Here is a 14,058-nt window from a genome sequence, read left to right on the forward strand (position 1 = left end):
CCTGCTCTTTGGTCTCTTCCTCTTTGTTCCTCTTCCACGTTCTTCGTGTTCCAACTTCTCTCTTTTCACGTTCTCCTCTTTCCTTCCCAATTCTAATTATTTTATGAAAAAATAATAAAATTAGTAAAGGGCCTTCCTATATCACAACCCCCCCTCTTTTACTATTTCTCACATGGCCCAAATGCCATAAACCATTATTTTCACAAAAAAACCTTAATAATTGTAATTATTAATTCAATATTCCAAACTAAATTAATATTAAAATTATACGGGTGTTACAACTTCGACAATGCATCAGAGGCTAACCATCTGGAGAGAAGATGGAATAGTAGAAAACATTGAAGGTGATCAAAGTTACTACATGGCTGAAGTGAACCAAGTCAACAAAACCAGTTTCGACAGGAACTTGGCCAACATAGGGCCTTGCCATGCAGCAAAAGATATATACTCCCCAAATAAGAATGCTTTATACTATTTATCCTTACACCCAAATGGATTCCAGTGGAACAGAGAAATGATGGAGGGTCCAGAGGACATAGAACCTGTCAAAGGACAACCAGCAATACGGCCAACTGGCTGGGATGAAGAGGGTAATTATGCCTGAGTCATCCTTCTTCGAAAAGATTTCGGCTTACATAGTCGAGAACAAGAGAAAAGCAGCTCTCGAGGCCGAATTATCAAGTATGACTGTCTAAGCAATTCAGAAAGAAGTAGAAGCACCAGGCCCTGGGATACATTTTATCCCTCAACCTCAGACGACACAGTTCAAGACGAGAAGGTTTCAGGCAAAGAAATAAATCAAAGGTTGGACGCAATATATGATGAAGAACCCCTGGGATTCGAGAAAGACCCAATGGCGTCAAACATAAAGATGTTAGCTCAAGACCCACTCGAAGAAGTAAATCTTGGAGACAAAAATCAAAAGAGGGTGACATACATCAGTGCAAAGTTAGAGCCAAATTTGAAGTTAAAAGTCATTGCGTTACTAAAAGAAAATAAGGATTGTTTCGCTTGGGACTACGATGAGATGCCTGGTTTAGGAAGAGATTTAGTCGAACTGAAGTTGCCTATAAAAGAAGGGAAGAATCCCATCAAGCAAACTCCTAGGAGGTTCGCACCAGAGGTTCCCTCGAAGTTCAAAACAGAGGTTGAAAGACTTCTCCGTTGCAAGTTCATTAGAACTAAGAGGTATGTCGAATGGATTGCTAATATCGTACCTGTTATTAAAAAGAATGGTTCATTAAGGGTATGTATAGATTTTCGTGATCTAAATGCAGCAACCCCTAAAGATGAATATCCCATGCCTGTGGCAGAAATGCTAGTAGATTCAGCCGCAGGCTTTGAGTACCTAAGTATGCTGGACGGATATTCTAGGTACAATCAAATCTTCATTGCAGAAGAAGATGTGTCCAAAACAACCTTTCGTTGGCCAGGGGCAATAGGCACCTACGAATGGGTTGTAATGCCTTTTGGTCTGAAAAACGCTGGGGCAACTTATCAAAGAGCAATGAATTCTATATTCCATGATTTTATAGAAACATTCATGCAAGTATACATAGATGACATTGTTATAAAATCTGTTTCAGATTACAGTCATCTTGATCATCTGAGCCAATCGTTGGAAAGAATGAGAAAACATGGCTTAAAGAGGAATCCCCTTAAATGTGCTTTCTTTGTGTAGGCTGGAGATTTCCTGGGCTTCGTAGTCCACAAAAAAGGAATAGAAATTAATCAGAATAAAACGAAGCTTATTAGGGAAACAAGGCCTTCATCTACGAAGAAAGAACTGAAATCTTTATTGGGGAAGATAAACTTCTTAAGAAGATTTATCTCTAATTTAAGTGGACGCACGCAAGCTTTTTCCCCCTTACTTCGACTGAAGCAAGGAAGGTTCGAATGGCATGCTGAACATCAAGAAGCTTTTGAGAAAATCAAGCAATATTTGATACATCCACCAATATTGTCTCCCCCAAATGGGAAGAACCACATGCGCCTGTATATCTCAGCTTCAGATAACACAATAGGTATCATGTTAGCTCAGGAAGATGACAATGGCATCGAAAGAGCCATTTATTACTTAAGTAGGGTACTCAATGATGCAGAGACTAGGTATAGCGCCATAGAAAAACTCTGCCTTTGTTTATATTTCTCTTGTATTAAACTCAAGTATTATATAAAGCCAGTTGATGTTTACATTAAATCTCATTTTGATGTCATTAAACATATGCTATCTAAACCAATATCGCATAGTCGAATTGGCAAATGGGCTTTGGCCCTTACTGAGTACTCTCTAATTTTTCAACCCCTTAAGGCAATGAAAGGACAAATTGTGTCAGATTTCATTTGTGGACCACGCAGTGGTTGAAAATCCTCAGCAATATGTAGATTTGAAGCCTTGGAAGTTATACTTCGACGGGTCAACGCATAAAGAGGGAAGTGGCGTTGGGATTATCATAATTTCTCCTGATGGAATTCTAACAAAGCTCAAGTACAAAATTGAAGGCCCTTTATGCTCCAACAATGAAGCTGATTACGAAGCACTGATTGCTGGACTTGAAGCCTTGTTGGAATTGGGGGCAACCAGAGTCGAAATTAAAGGAGACTCAAAATTAGTGATAAAGTAACTAATGAAAGAATACAAATGTATCAAAGAGAATTTGATCATGTATTTTGTCATAACAAATTGGCTGCTTAAAAAATTTGAGTATGTGGAATTAAAGCACTTCTCAAGGGTGAACAATCAAGAAGCAAATGATTTGGCACAATTAGCCTCAAGATACAGAGTATCGAAGGAAAAATTAGAAGAGCTGATAGAAGTAAGAGGCAAAGCAATGGCCACAAATTTATCTCCAAGTGATCTGGAGAACTCACAATTAGGCTTTGCCAACAAAGAAGAATTTGAAGTTTTAAATATAGACTCCTTAGCAGATACAAATTGGAGAAGTCCAATTGTAAACTACTTGAGAGATCCTTCAACAGATACAGATAGAAAGGTGAAGTACAGAGCCTTATCATACATCTTGATGGGAAATGAATTGTTTAAGAAAACCCCTGAGGGAGTTTTACTAAAATGTCTAGGCGAGGCTGAAGCATACTTGGCACACTCGAATGTACACAGTGGGGCATGTGGTGCTCACCAAGCAGGGCACAAAATGAAATGGCTTTTTTTCCGATATGGAATGTATTGGCCCACTATGTTAAAAGACTGCATAGAGTTTGCAAATGATTGCCAGGAATGCTAAGAACATGCAAGTATTCAACATGCGCCTGCAAATGAATTAAGTTCCATAATAAAATCATGGCCTTTTAGAGGTTGGGCATTAGACTTAATTGGACAAATTCGTCCCACATCTTCTAAAGGTCAGAGATATATTTTAGTGGGATTAGACTACTTCATAAAATGGGTCGAAGCGATACCACTGGCCAATGTGGATCAGGAGGTTGTGATTGAGTTTATTCAAAGACACATTTTGTATAGATTTGGAATCCCAGAAAGTATAACCACAGATCAGGGATCAGTGTTTACTACTCGAAAGATGCAGGAGTTTGCAAAAGAAATGGGGTTCAAGTTATTTACTTATACACCTTATTATGCTCAAGCAAATGGACAAGTCGAAGCAGCCAATAAAGTAATAATTGTTCTTATAAAGAAATATGTAGGGAAGAAACCTAAGAAATGGCATAAAACTTTGGACCAAGCACTTTGGGCTTGTCGAACATCGCCAAAAGAAGCTACTAATACTACACCTTTCCAATTGACGTTCGGACACGATGCAGTATTCCTAGTCAAAATATACTTGCAATCAGTCCGGATCCAGAGACAAGCAGAAATTCCGCCAAATGTATATTGGGAAATGATGATGAACGAATTAGTTGATTTGGACGAAGATAGGCTTCGAGCGTTGGAAATGATAAAAAGACAAAAAGAAAGGGTGTCGAGAGCATACAACAAAAAGGTGAAAGGTAAAACATTTATTAATAATGACTTAGTATGGAAAGTTATTTTGCCTATAGATCGAAAGAATCAGGCTTTAGGAAAATGGTCCCCACACTGGGAAGGACCCTTTTGAATCTTAAAAGTTTTTTCAAATAATGCTTATGAGATAGAAGAATTGGCAGAAGATCGCAGGATTTTAAGAGTAAATGGGAAGTATCTGAAAAGATACATGCCAATCATGCACGAGGTAAAAATTGCAAAAACGTAGACATTAAAATGTGCGCCGTTGGCCAAAATGGTGAAAAAAGCACCAAAATGGCTTCATACCTAAGTGAAATATACAATATATAAACTAAGAAGACAAAACAGTGTCAAAATATATTTCATTTCCATTAACGGCAAAGAGTACATTCAGTCAAGAGGAATGCGTTTGCATGCAAACTAAAGTTATAGAAATAGGGCATGCTAAAAAACTATCAAAAGGAGGATTTAAAATTATAAACAATAAAATAAGGCCTACAACACCTCCAACAATGTATCCCTCAGTTGATCCTTTCTTCGAAACCTTCCAAGGACAACAGGGGAAAGCTTTCTGCTTCAAAAAGATCCAGAGATCCTTCCATACGCATTTTCCTCACCATTCCCTATTTAACAAACATGTGGGATAACAACCTTCCATAAGGAAGACATGTCGCTATGCCTTGACGAGAGGCAGCAATAGCAACAGCTTTAACAAGGTGTTTGAAAATCAGCAATGGAATGTTGATTTTCCTTCCCCGGAGAGCACAAAGTATGAACTCTAGATCCTCACCATGATGCTTTCTTGATCTTCATTTTGTGGACGAAAGTTTCCCACTAAAAGTTGATGCCAAATACTGATAATTTTGGCACTGAAAGGATCATTAGCCATGAGGGCCCTCAAAATGGAAGAGGTGGTCATGGTGAAAGAGTTATCAACAAAGACTTCTCCAGAGTTCTCGCATCTCAGCAATTCAGAGATGGACGAGGGAGAAATGGTAATAGGGCATCTTCGAATCTGAGAAACGATGGTGGTTCTTCCTTCTGGATCTATCCGGAGAGATGCAAACATCCAGAAGTCTGCCAACATGTTAGGGTAAACAGACCCTTCCAAGATCCCTCGGTAAACCTGTAGATGTTGATTGGCAAACAATGCATCAACATTGATATTGTTTCATCGAACTCTTCTACAGAAAGTTTAAACTCTTTCTTGATAGAAGACCTGATAGTGTTATAGGTTAAAGGTGTCATTGTAGCAAGGGAGTACAAGGAGAAAAGAGAAAACTTTGATAGAAGTATGGAAAGAGGATGAAGAAATGATCAGGACACTAAGGTTTATATAGAGGACGTTGGCCATAAAGAGTGATTACTCTTTAAATTTAATTGGACCGTAAGTGGTTTCCCCGAGGGAAGATAGGGAGTCCGCCGTTTCTGGCCTTGGAAGTTGGAATGTAATCATTTTAGAAACTGATACACGCACGTCTCAAGTAGACGTTTTGAAAAAGTGATGTCATCATTTAATGATGGTTGCGGCTAGTGGAGTAGAAACGTCAAATCTAGGCTTAAGAGGCTGCGAAGAGTAATCATGTCACATGGATACACTATCGAGGTCATTATGATAGTTGGAGAATAAATTTTTGACAATTTAAGAATTGTTAAAATGTTATTTGTGACATTTGCAGAAAATAATATATGGATAATTGAAAGGTAAATTGTGCATGCATTCCTTGGCTAGTTTGATTATAGAAGTAAGACAAAGTACGAAACGCAAAGATATTACAAGGGTTAGAACAATTAACTAAAGTCTTTAGGGAGATTATCCTTCATCTTGGAATATTGGGATGCCCATAGTAACTGACGGCGTTCGATTAGTGCTTGCTGTTTTTTTCAGCTTTTCGATTTTTGGCACTAATTTCTGTGCCGTCTCGAGGTGTCGAATCCCTGACTGCGCCACTTCATTCAATTCATTCTGCTGGGATTGTTTGATTTCCTCTTGGCGAGACTTGGCATTTTTTATCTTCTCTTCGAGGCGTTCTATTTCTTGTTCCCAGGAATTGATGTCCGCTCCACAAGTTTCATATTCCTTTTGGCATTTCGCATGCTCAGGCTCAAGGGCATCAGCTTTCTTGGTTGCATCACCAGCAGCTTTCCATGAAGAACTATGAGAAGTTACTTTTGCATTGAGTTGTTCGTCAATATTTTGCTTTCGAAGAGTATCAGCTTGAAGCTGATCAACCAGAGAACTCAGCGAGACAATCACTTGTGAGACTTCCTCTGAAACCAAGAGTAAAACCACCTTCTTCAAAAGATTGTTCAAACCAAAACAGCTGGTGGAGTCCTTGCGCAGAACTTCAAAGAACTTTTTCTTTATCTGACGAAGGAGGTTTGGAATATCATTCTCCTTACCACTTTCTGCCAAGATATTCGAAGAAGGCTCAAGCCTAATAGGCGAAACATTCTCGGCATTCATCATAGCTTTGAGAAAGCCTACAGGATCAATACTCTTGAGTCGCTCTAGTTCTGTAGAAGTGAGCACTGTAGGGATCTGCTTCGAAGTGGCCGCAGGGGTAACTATAATCCTCTTCCACCTTCAAATACCGACCGACGTACAAGCCAATCTCCATCCTCAAGTGTAAGAAGATTGAACGGGGGCAGCTGTCATACCCCAAAATTTTCCCATCACATTTTTATACTCAGGCTCATTTGAATATCAGAAGCTCAAGACTTGACTGACTGTACACTCTCCTAAACAACAACCCTCAAACTAGGGTTTTGATCTCTTCAAAGTAAAATCAAGTTCTAAGACCTCAAATGGAACCCTTGGTCTCTCATATGCCCCAAACAATCCTCATGCCAAGTTGCAGGCTCTGATTCATAAGATTGCTCAGTCAAAAGTTCAAATGGTCAATAGTCGACTAGTTTGACCTAAAAGTCAACTGTGGTCAAAGTACAGTCAAAAATCCTGATTTTTTTGTCAACAATATTATTTAGAATTATCATTCACCATTTGATCAAGGATTGATCATGGTTCATAAAGAAAAGATCAGAAATCAACAAATTCAAGAGTTTCTAAATTAGGGCTTTCATAGGAGAAAGTCAACTGAACTTTGACCAGCCATAACTCCTACATGGAACATCATAAATTCCCCATCCAAAGCTCATTTTGAAGGAAATTTAATTCCCTACAATTTTGTCTCTCATAAGCCAAGTCAAAAAATACTTCATTTGAGAGATATGGATCAAAAGATTATAGGTCCTTTTTGAAAGTCAACCAAAAGCAGTTTTTGTCAAAGCCAATATCATCAAGATAAAATACTCAAAAGGAAAAAATCTCCCAAAGTGGCTTATAGAAGACATCTTTAGGTTTCCAAAAAGTCCTAGAACTCTTCCATACCTCAAAAATAGAGAGAGATATGGCTTGTCAAAGTTGGACAAATTTGACAAGAAAAATGTGAAGGAAAAGGGTCCAAAATGAATTTCTTTGCAAAGAGGCCCAACTTTTTATGGCCGAAACTTAATCCTCAAGTTATCCAAGACTCCAAACTCAATTCCCACGAATTTTGGATTTTTATTTGATTTTATATGAATTTTTGTATCATTTAAAAGAGATAATTAATTTAGGGTTAATGAACTTTTTGGTCCCTCTAAATATTGCAGATTTCGTTTTTAGTCCCTCCAAAATTTTCCTTTAAAAAATCGTCCCTTCAAAATTTTTCGTCTAAACTATTGGTCCCTAACGTCAAATTTGCTAGAGATTAGCTACGACTTTAGCCACCAATTAGCTACGAAATTTGACGTTAGGGACCAATAGTTCGGAAGAAATATTTTGAAGGGACGATTTCTTGAAGGAAAATTTTGGAGGGACTAAAAACGAAATTTGAAATATTTAAAGGGACGAAAAAGTTCATTAACCCATTAATTTATATAAATCATAGAAAATCAAATATTTGGTAAAAGACTCCATTCCAATCAATTCCAATCTACATTTACACCAAATACCAATCAAATTTCTTGCATATTGGTTTTGGAACAATTGACTCAAATATCGCACAAAAATAGAAAGATTTCTTCCATAATTTCAATCAAATTTCCCAAACATCAAATATCAAGATTCAATTGGATTTTTCACAGTTTTGTTGCCCTAAATCCATCTCATATATATTCAAGCTAGACAAATCACTAGGGGACGAAGTTCTGCAGGTTAGAACCCTAAACCGAGTCTTAAAGATTCAAGAAAAACTTCAAGATCAAATTCTAGGTTGCAGGGAAATTCAAAGCATTTGGATGGTTCAACGACATTCCTTGAGGATTTCTGAAGCTATCAGTACCATCACCAAGCCTCGAAGCCTCAAGAACACATGCATAGCACCCCACGGTTTGTGTTTTCTAAAAACCTTCGATCTCAATAATTTATGCTTCATTCACGAGATTTAATTGCATATTTGTGTTGTATATGATGTTATGAATGTTTCTGGAAACTGAATTGCATTTATATGGCTTCATGAACAAGATGCCATGTTAGGGTTTATGTTCTTAAAATCAGTGCTTCGTGTTTGAGGCAAAATTAGAAGAAATCAGTAGCATATTTGAATTCAGGGAACTTGGACGATCCTAATGGAGGGGTCGCGAAATATTTCTATGTTGTTTGTGTGGTATTCGTTAATGGCAGGTGTGGAAAGTAAGTTTTTATAGCGCTTTTACAAACAAACGCTGTAAAAGAGGTTTTGAAGAAATTTTGAGGTAGAAGACGATGAAGTGGCGCGTCCTGATTGGCTAGTTTGAAACCAAAAGGCGCACCTTTTGGTTAATGGACCCCTTGGATCCGATGCACTCAAGTATTGTGCGTGTCATGTGCCTTCACCTATTTAGCCACTGGATCATCCTCCCATCTCATCTAACGTCCAAGGATGCGCAGATCCACCATACGCCCTCAGCCATGCGCCACACAGGATTACTAGCTAAGTTTTCCATTTTTTTTCTTCTTAATTATATAATACATTGTTTTTATTTATTTATATTATTTATATATGGTTTTCTAAAAATCCTTTTAAAAATCTTTTTCTTTTACAAAATTTGTTTTAAATTTTCTTTTTCATAAAAAACACAAAAATAAAAAATATTTATTTTAATTGTTAAATGTTTTAAATTAATTTAAATTGTTTAAATTATTTAATTAATTATAAATGATTTTATTAAATGATAAAAAATACATATTAGGGTTAAAGGATTTAATCGAAATTTTAGTTTTTGCCGATTTAATTAATAATTAATTAATTTGGTATTTATTTATTCTATTAACCATAGCTAACTTGTGCCCGAATCAGGGTTTATCGTTCGATCAATCATACACTGAAAAATTTCCTTTTCTTTGTGCAACTTTTCAGGGTTACCATCAGGATTCCTCCGACTATGCGCCATGCCAGTCAAGAAGCTAAGTCCTGATTCTTTATTGATTTAAATATTTATTTTTTGCCTTATAAAATATACATTGGGGTTTGCCTTCGACTGTTAATGAACTCCTCCTACACTTACCCTCCTTTTTTTCCATGCCTTTATTAATTTTCAGGGTTAACCAGCCGGTCAAAGCTCGAACGTTCGGTAACCCTAAAACTCGTTCCCTTTTTTATCATTCCTTCTTTTAATTATTACTTGTGTCAGGCCTATTATGTTATGAGTTATTTTATTACTTTCCTTCCCCTTCCCCATGGCTTATTTTGTAACTGCTCCTGGATGTATTGTGTGGCCTTGAAGGCACTTAACACTGTCATATTATTATTATTGCATGGTTAGTAATTTAGGGAGTGTAACCTCGAATTGAATTTAGAATAACTATTTACAAGATAATTATCTGAATTAATCACGTGATTGTGCACCTACACACCTTTTATGGTAACCTCTCTTGTTTCCTGTTGCCTGTTGCCTATTGCCTTGTTGCCTTTTTTTTCAGTGCAGAATAGTCAAGTCCCTCGAATACGAGGACGCCTCAGCAATGTTGCCCTCAATTCATTCTTGTTACAAAGAGATCATAAGTCCCAATGATGCTGCATTCGATTCGCTTATATGATCTAGTCCCTCGAAGTTGCCCATGAAATGCTGAGGTGTCCTCTTGGTTGCCTAATAATGATGACTATTCTGACCCTTCCCTTAGACTACCTGCCCCTCTATGGCAGGGATAGTCTTATGGCGAATAATAATTTCGATGACCCTTCAACCTCCAAATAAAAGGACTTCCTACCCTCTTATGGTATGGATAGCCCTGAAAGGCTAAAAGAACCTTTTTTACAATGTGTGGCAACCTGCCTAAAAATTTAGAGCCGCCACCCTTTATTTAAAGGAAATAGGGTAAAACTATAAAATTAAGGAAAAATTAAGATTTTTGGTAAGTAGGTTAATTAGGGAAAGGGATGGTGTTAGGCACCCTTTGCCTCCTTTGTACTCAAGAGGACCCATTTAGCCTTTAGGTTTTTGTAAAAAAAGTTTTTATAATTGTCGACTAATATATTTAAAAAAAAGGTAGACCTTTGTCCAAAGGGCAAAACCTTAAAGGTTTTGGTAGAGTCATTGTCAGATCGAGACAACAATGACTATAGGCCAAAGACCATGTATGGCAAAGAGGGCAAAACCTCAAAGGTTTTGATAAGGTCATTAAAAGGCAAAACCTCAAAGGTTTTGATAAGGTCATTGTCAGATCGAGACAACAATGACCATGGCTAAACCAAAATACTGTGTATAGTATATAAAAATACGGCCTCAATGCATCATTGGCCAAAAACCTTTAAAAGATAAAAAAAACATTAAAATTCAACAGAAGCCTTAGATGTTCATCATTGGCAAAAACAAAGATTTTTAAAAGGGGGCCTCATATTAAATCATTGGCCGAAGGTTTTGAAAAAAAAAGGTTTTCAAAAAGGAGGCCTCATAGATTAATCATCGGCCAAAAATGCTTGAGTTTGTGATTGAGTTTGAATGATTTGAAATCGTGTTTGAGTGGTTTGAAATTACGTTTGAAAGGGGAAAGGGTTTGTTAGCTCTTGTCAGTTAATCGACAATGGCGGATTAGGGATGTTCAAGACAAACCCTCAAAGGGAGAAGAGAAAACAATGGCGGATTAGGGATGTTTAAGACAAACCCTAAGACAAACCCTCAAAGGGAGAAGAGAAAAAGCGTAGAAGACGTAGTTGTGTGAAAAGCATAGTTTTTGAGTGTGTGTGAATTTGTGGAAAAAATTACGTCAAAGTGAAAAGAAGGTCCCCCGATAGGATTGTCAAAGGTCCTATTTATAGCGTTAGAAAATTAGGTTAAAACCCACAAAAGAAAAAAAACCTAAATTTTGTCATTTTTAGAAATTAATAATAATAAAATAATAATAAAAATTAGTTAAATAATAATAATCCTAATACTAATAATATTAAAATTAATAATACTAAAACTCTAATAAGAGTCAGTAACAATATTTAATAATATTTAATAAAATGAAAACCCTTGTGATAAGATAAATGGACTGACTGGTTTTGGACCCAAAATACCTGCTAATTACACCCCAATAGTAAATAAAAATAGTTTTATAAGAGCGTGGGTTTAACAATAGATATGTTAAACCCCATAAATCTTAATTTTAATACCCTTGATAAATTATTAGACGAGAATTTATCGGGCAAATTTTGGGGTATGACAGCTGCCCCTGTTCAATCTTCTTAAACCTAAAGAGTCAGGTAGGCACTTCTGCCTATCGTGATCTAAAGGTAGAAGATGATTGAACCTTGAAATGCCCTGAAATTTGCATTTGTCGGGAAAAAGTTTCGTGGGAGATGGGCTTAAATATGCCACCCAAGATAAATACCATTTTCAGAATGTGAAGCAAATGCTTTTTGGAAGGAACCGGGTGCTTTGATTGTAGCATGGCCTGAAAAGGCAACCTTATTTTTATGCAATGTTATGATGCATGTAATGTATGATGCAGTGAGCTTCTGAAAATAAATGAGAGCCATGTATGTATATGCACTATGTATGAATGAGGTATGTAATTTGAATGATGCATGACTATTAACTATGTTAGTCGAAGTATGTTAGTAATTTTGGAAAAGAAAAATAAAACCTTTGTGTGTTATTGGTGAAGTTTTGGAGAAGATCACTGTTGATGGCCTAACGTGATGAATGACCCCAATTGAGGAATCCTTTTGAAAAACCGAGTTGTAAAACCCTTTGTAGTTTTGAAGAAGATCACTGCCGAGGGACTAACGTGATGAATAAACCCGGCTAGCAATAGCGAGGGTTCGCCGTTTGCTATGTAGAAGATGATTAACTTGCTATAGTGCTAGCAAGGTTTTGCAGTTTGTAGGTAACCCACTTAATATAGTTCTAGTAAGTCATCGCAGTTGGTATACCCATTCACTATCGTAGTTTCAGTGAGTTTATCGTAGATGGTATGACCCACTTACTATAGCTCTAGTAAGTCTTCACAGTTGGTCGCACCTACTTACTATCATAGTTTTTTTGTTTTTGTAACCCAAAAAGGACCACTTGCTATAGTTCTAGCAAGCTCACCTGCACCAATAGGAGTCACTTTCCCTGGTTCGAACAAGTTTACCTGCACCAATAGGAGTCACTTGCCCTGGTTCGGACAGGTTTACCTGCACCAATAGGAGTCACTTGTCCTGGTTCGGACAAGTTTACCTGCACCAATAGGAGTCACTTGTCCTGGTTCGGAAAAGTTTACCTGCACCAATAGGAGTCACGTGCCCTGGTTCGGACAAGTTTACCTGCACCAATAGGAGTCACTTGTCCTGGTTCGGACAAGTTTACCTGCACCAATAGGAGTCACTTTCCCTGGATCGAACAAGTTTACCTGCACCAATAGGAGTCACTTGTCTTGGTTCGGACAAGTTTACCTGCACCAACAGGAGTCACTTGTCCTGGTTCGGACAAGTTTACCTGCATCAATAGGAGTCACTTGTTCTGGTTCGGACAAGTTTACCTGCACCAATAGGAGTCACTTGCCCTGGTTCGGACAAGTTTACCTGCACCGATAGGAGTCACTCGCCCTTGTTCGGACAAGCTTACCTGCACCAATAGGAGTCACTTGCCCTGGTTCGGACAAGCTTACCTGCACCAATAGGAGTCACTTGCCCTGGTTCGGACAAGCTTACCTGCACAAATAGGAGTCACTTGCCCTGGTTCGGACAAGCTTACCTGCACCAATAGGAGTCACTTGCCCTGGTTCGGACAAGCTTACCTGCACCAATAGGAATTATTTCCTATAGTTCTAGAAAACTTACCTGCACCTATAAGGATCACTTGCCATGGTTCTGACAAGCTTACCAGCACCAATAGGAATTATTTGCTATAGTTCTAGCAAACTTTACCTGCATAAAAAAGATTCACTTGCTATAGTGCTAGCAAATTTATCTGCATAAAGTTCTTGACGGTATCCTGTGGATGTATGAAGATGATGCTCGCGACTCGAGGGTCGGAAAGAAAATGATATGTTTAGAAACTCACGACTCGAGGGTCAGACATTCACGACTCGAGGGTCGGAAAACAAACCAATCATAACACGAGGGTTGGAAACTCACGACACGAGGGTCGGAAAACAAACCAATCACAACACTTGGGTTGGAAAGTCACGACTCGAGGGTCGGAAAACAAACCAATCACAACACGAGGGTTGGAAACTCACGACTCGAGGGTCGGAAACTGGGCTTTTGTAATATGTGAATGCACTAGATGATATGCATGTGCCAATGCGTATGTATGTATGTGTTAGCTGGCGATTTCGATTGAAGAAAATACTCTTTGAAGGATTAGAATTAGAAGAAGAATGGTTTCTGATGACCATTTCTGAGAATAAAAATGGCTCCTGATGGCCATGTTCGAGGATGTTGGTCAAGTTGAAGTAAAGATGATGAAATTGGAGTTGATTCGAAGTAAATTGTCTTTAAGACTTAAGTGTTTTATCGAAATACGAAGAGTACTGAAGCTTGGCGTGTTTCGTAGCATTCTCGTTTTTGATCACGTTGCCACGTAGCGAAAGAGAAATCAGGCGGGAAGATTTGAATTTCGAAATAGTCTGTGTAACCGAACAAGGACAGATGGCGCCCCAGGAA

Source organism: Vicia villosa, linkage group LG2 (assembly GCF_029867415.1).
Source record: "Vicia villosa cultivar HV-30 ecotype Madison, WI linkage group LG2, Vvil1.0, whole genome shotgun sequence".
Classification (NCBI taxonomy): domain Eukaryota; kingdom Viridiplantae; phylum Streptophyta; class Magnoliopsida; order Fabales; family Fabaceae; genus Vicia; species Vicia villosa.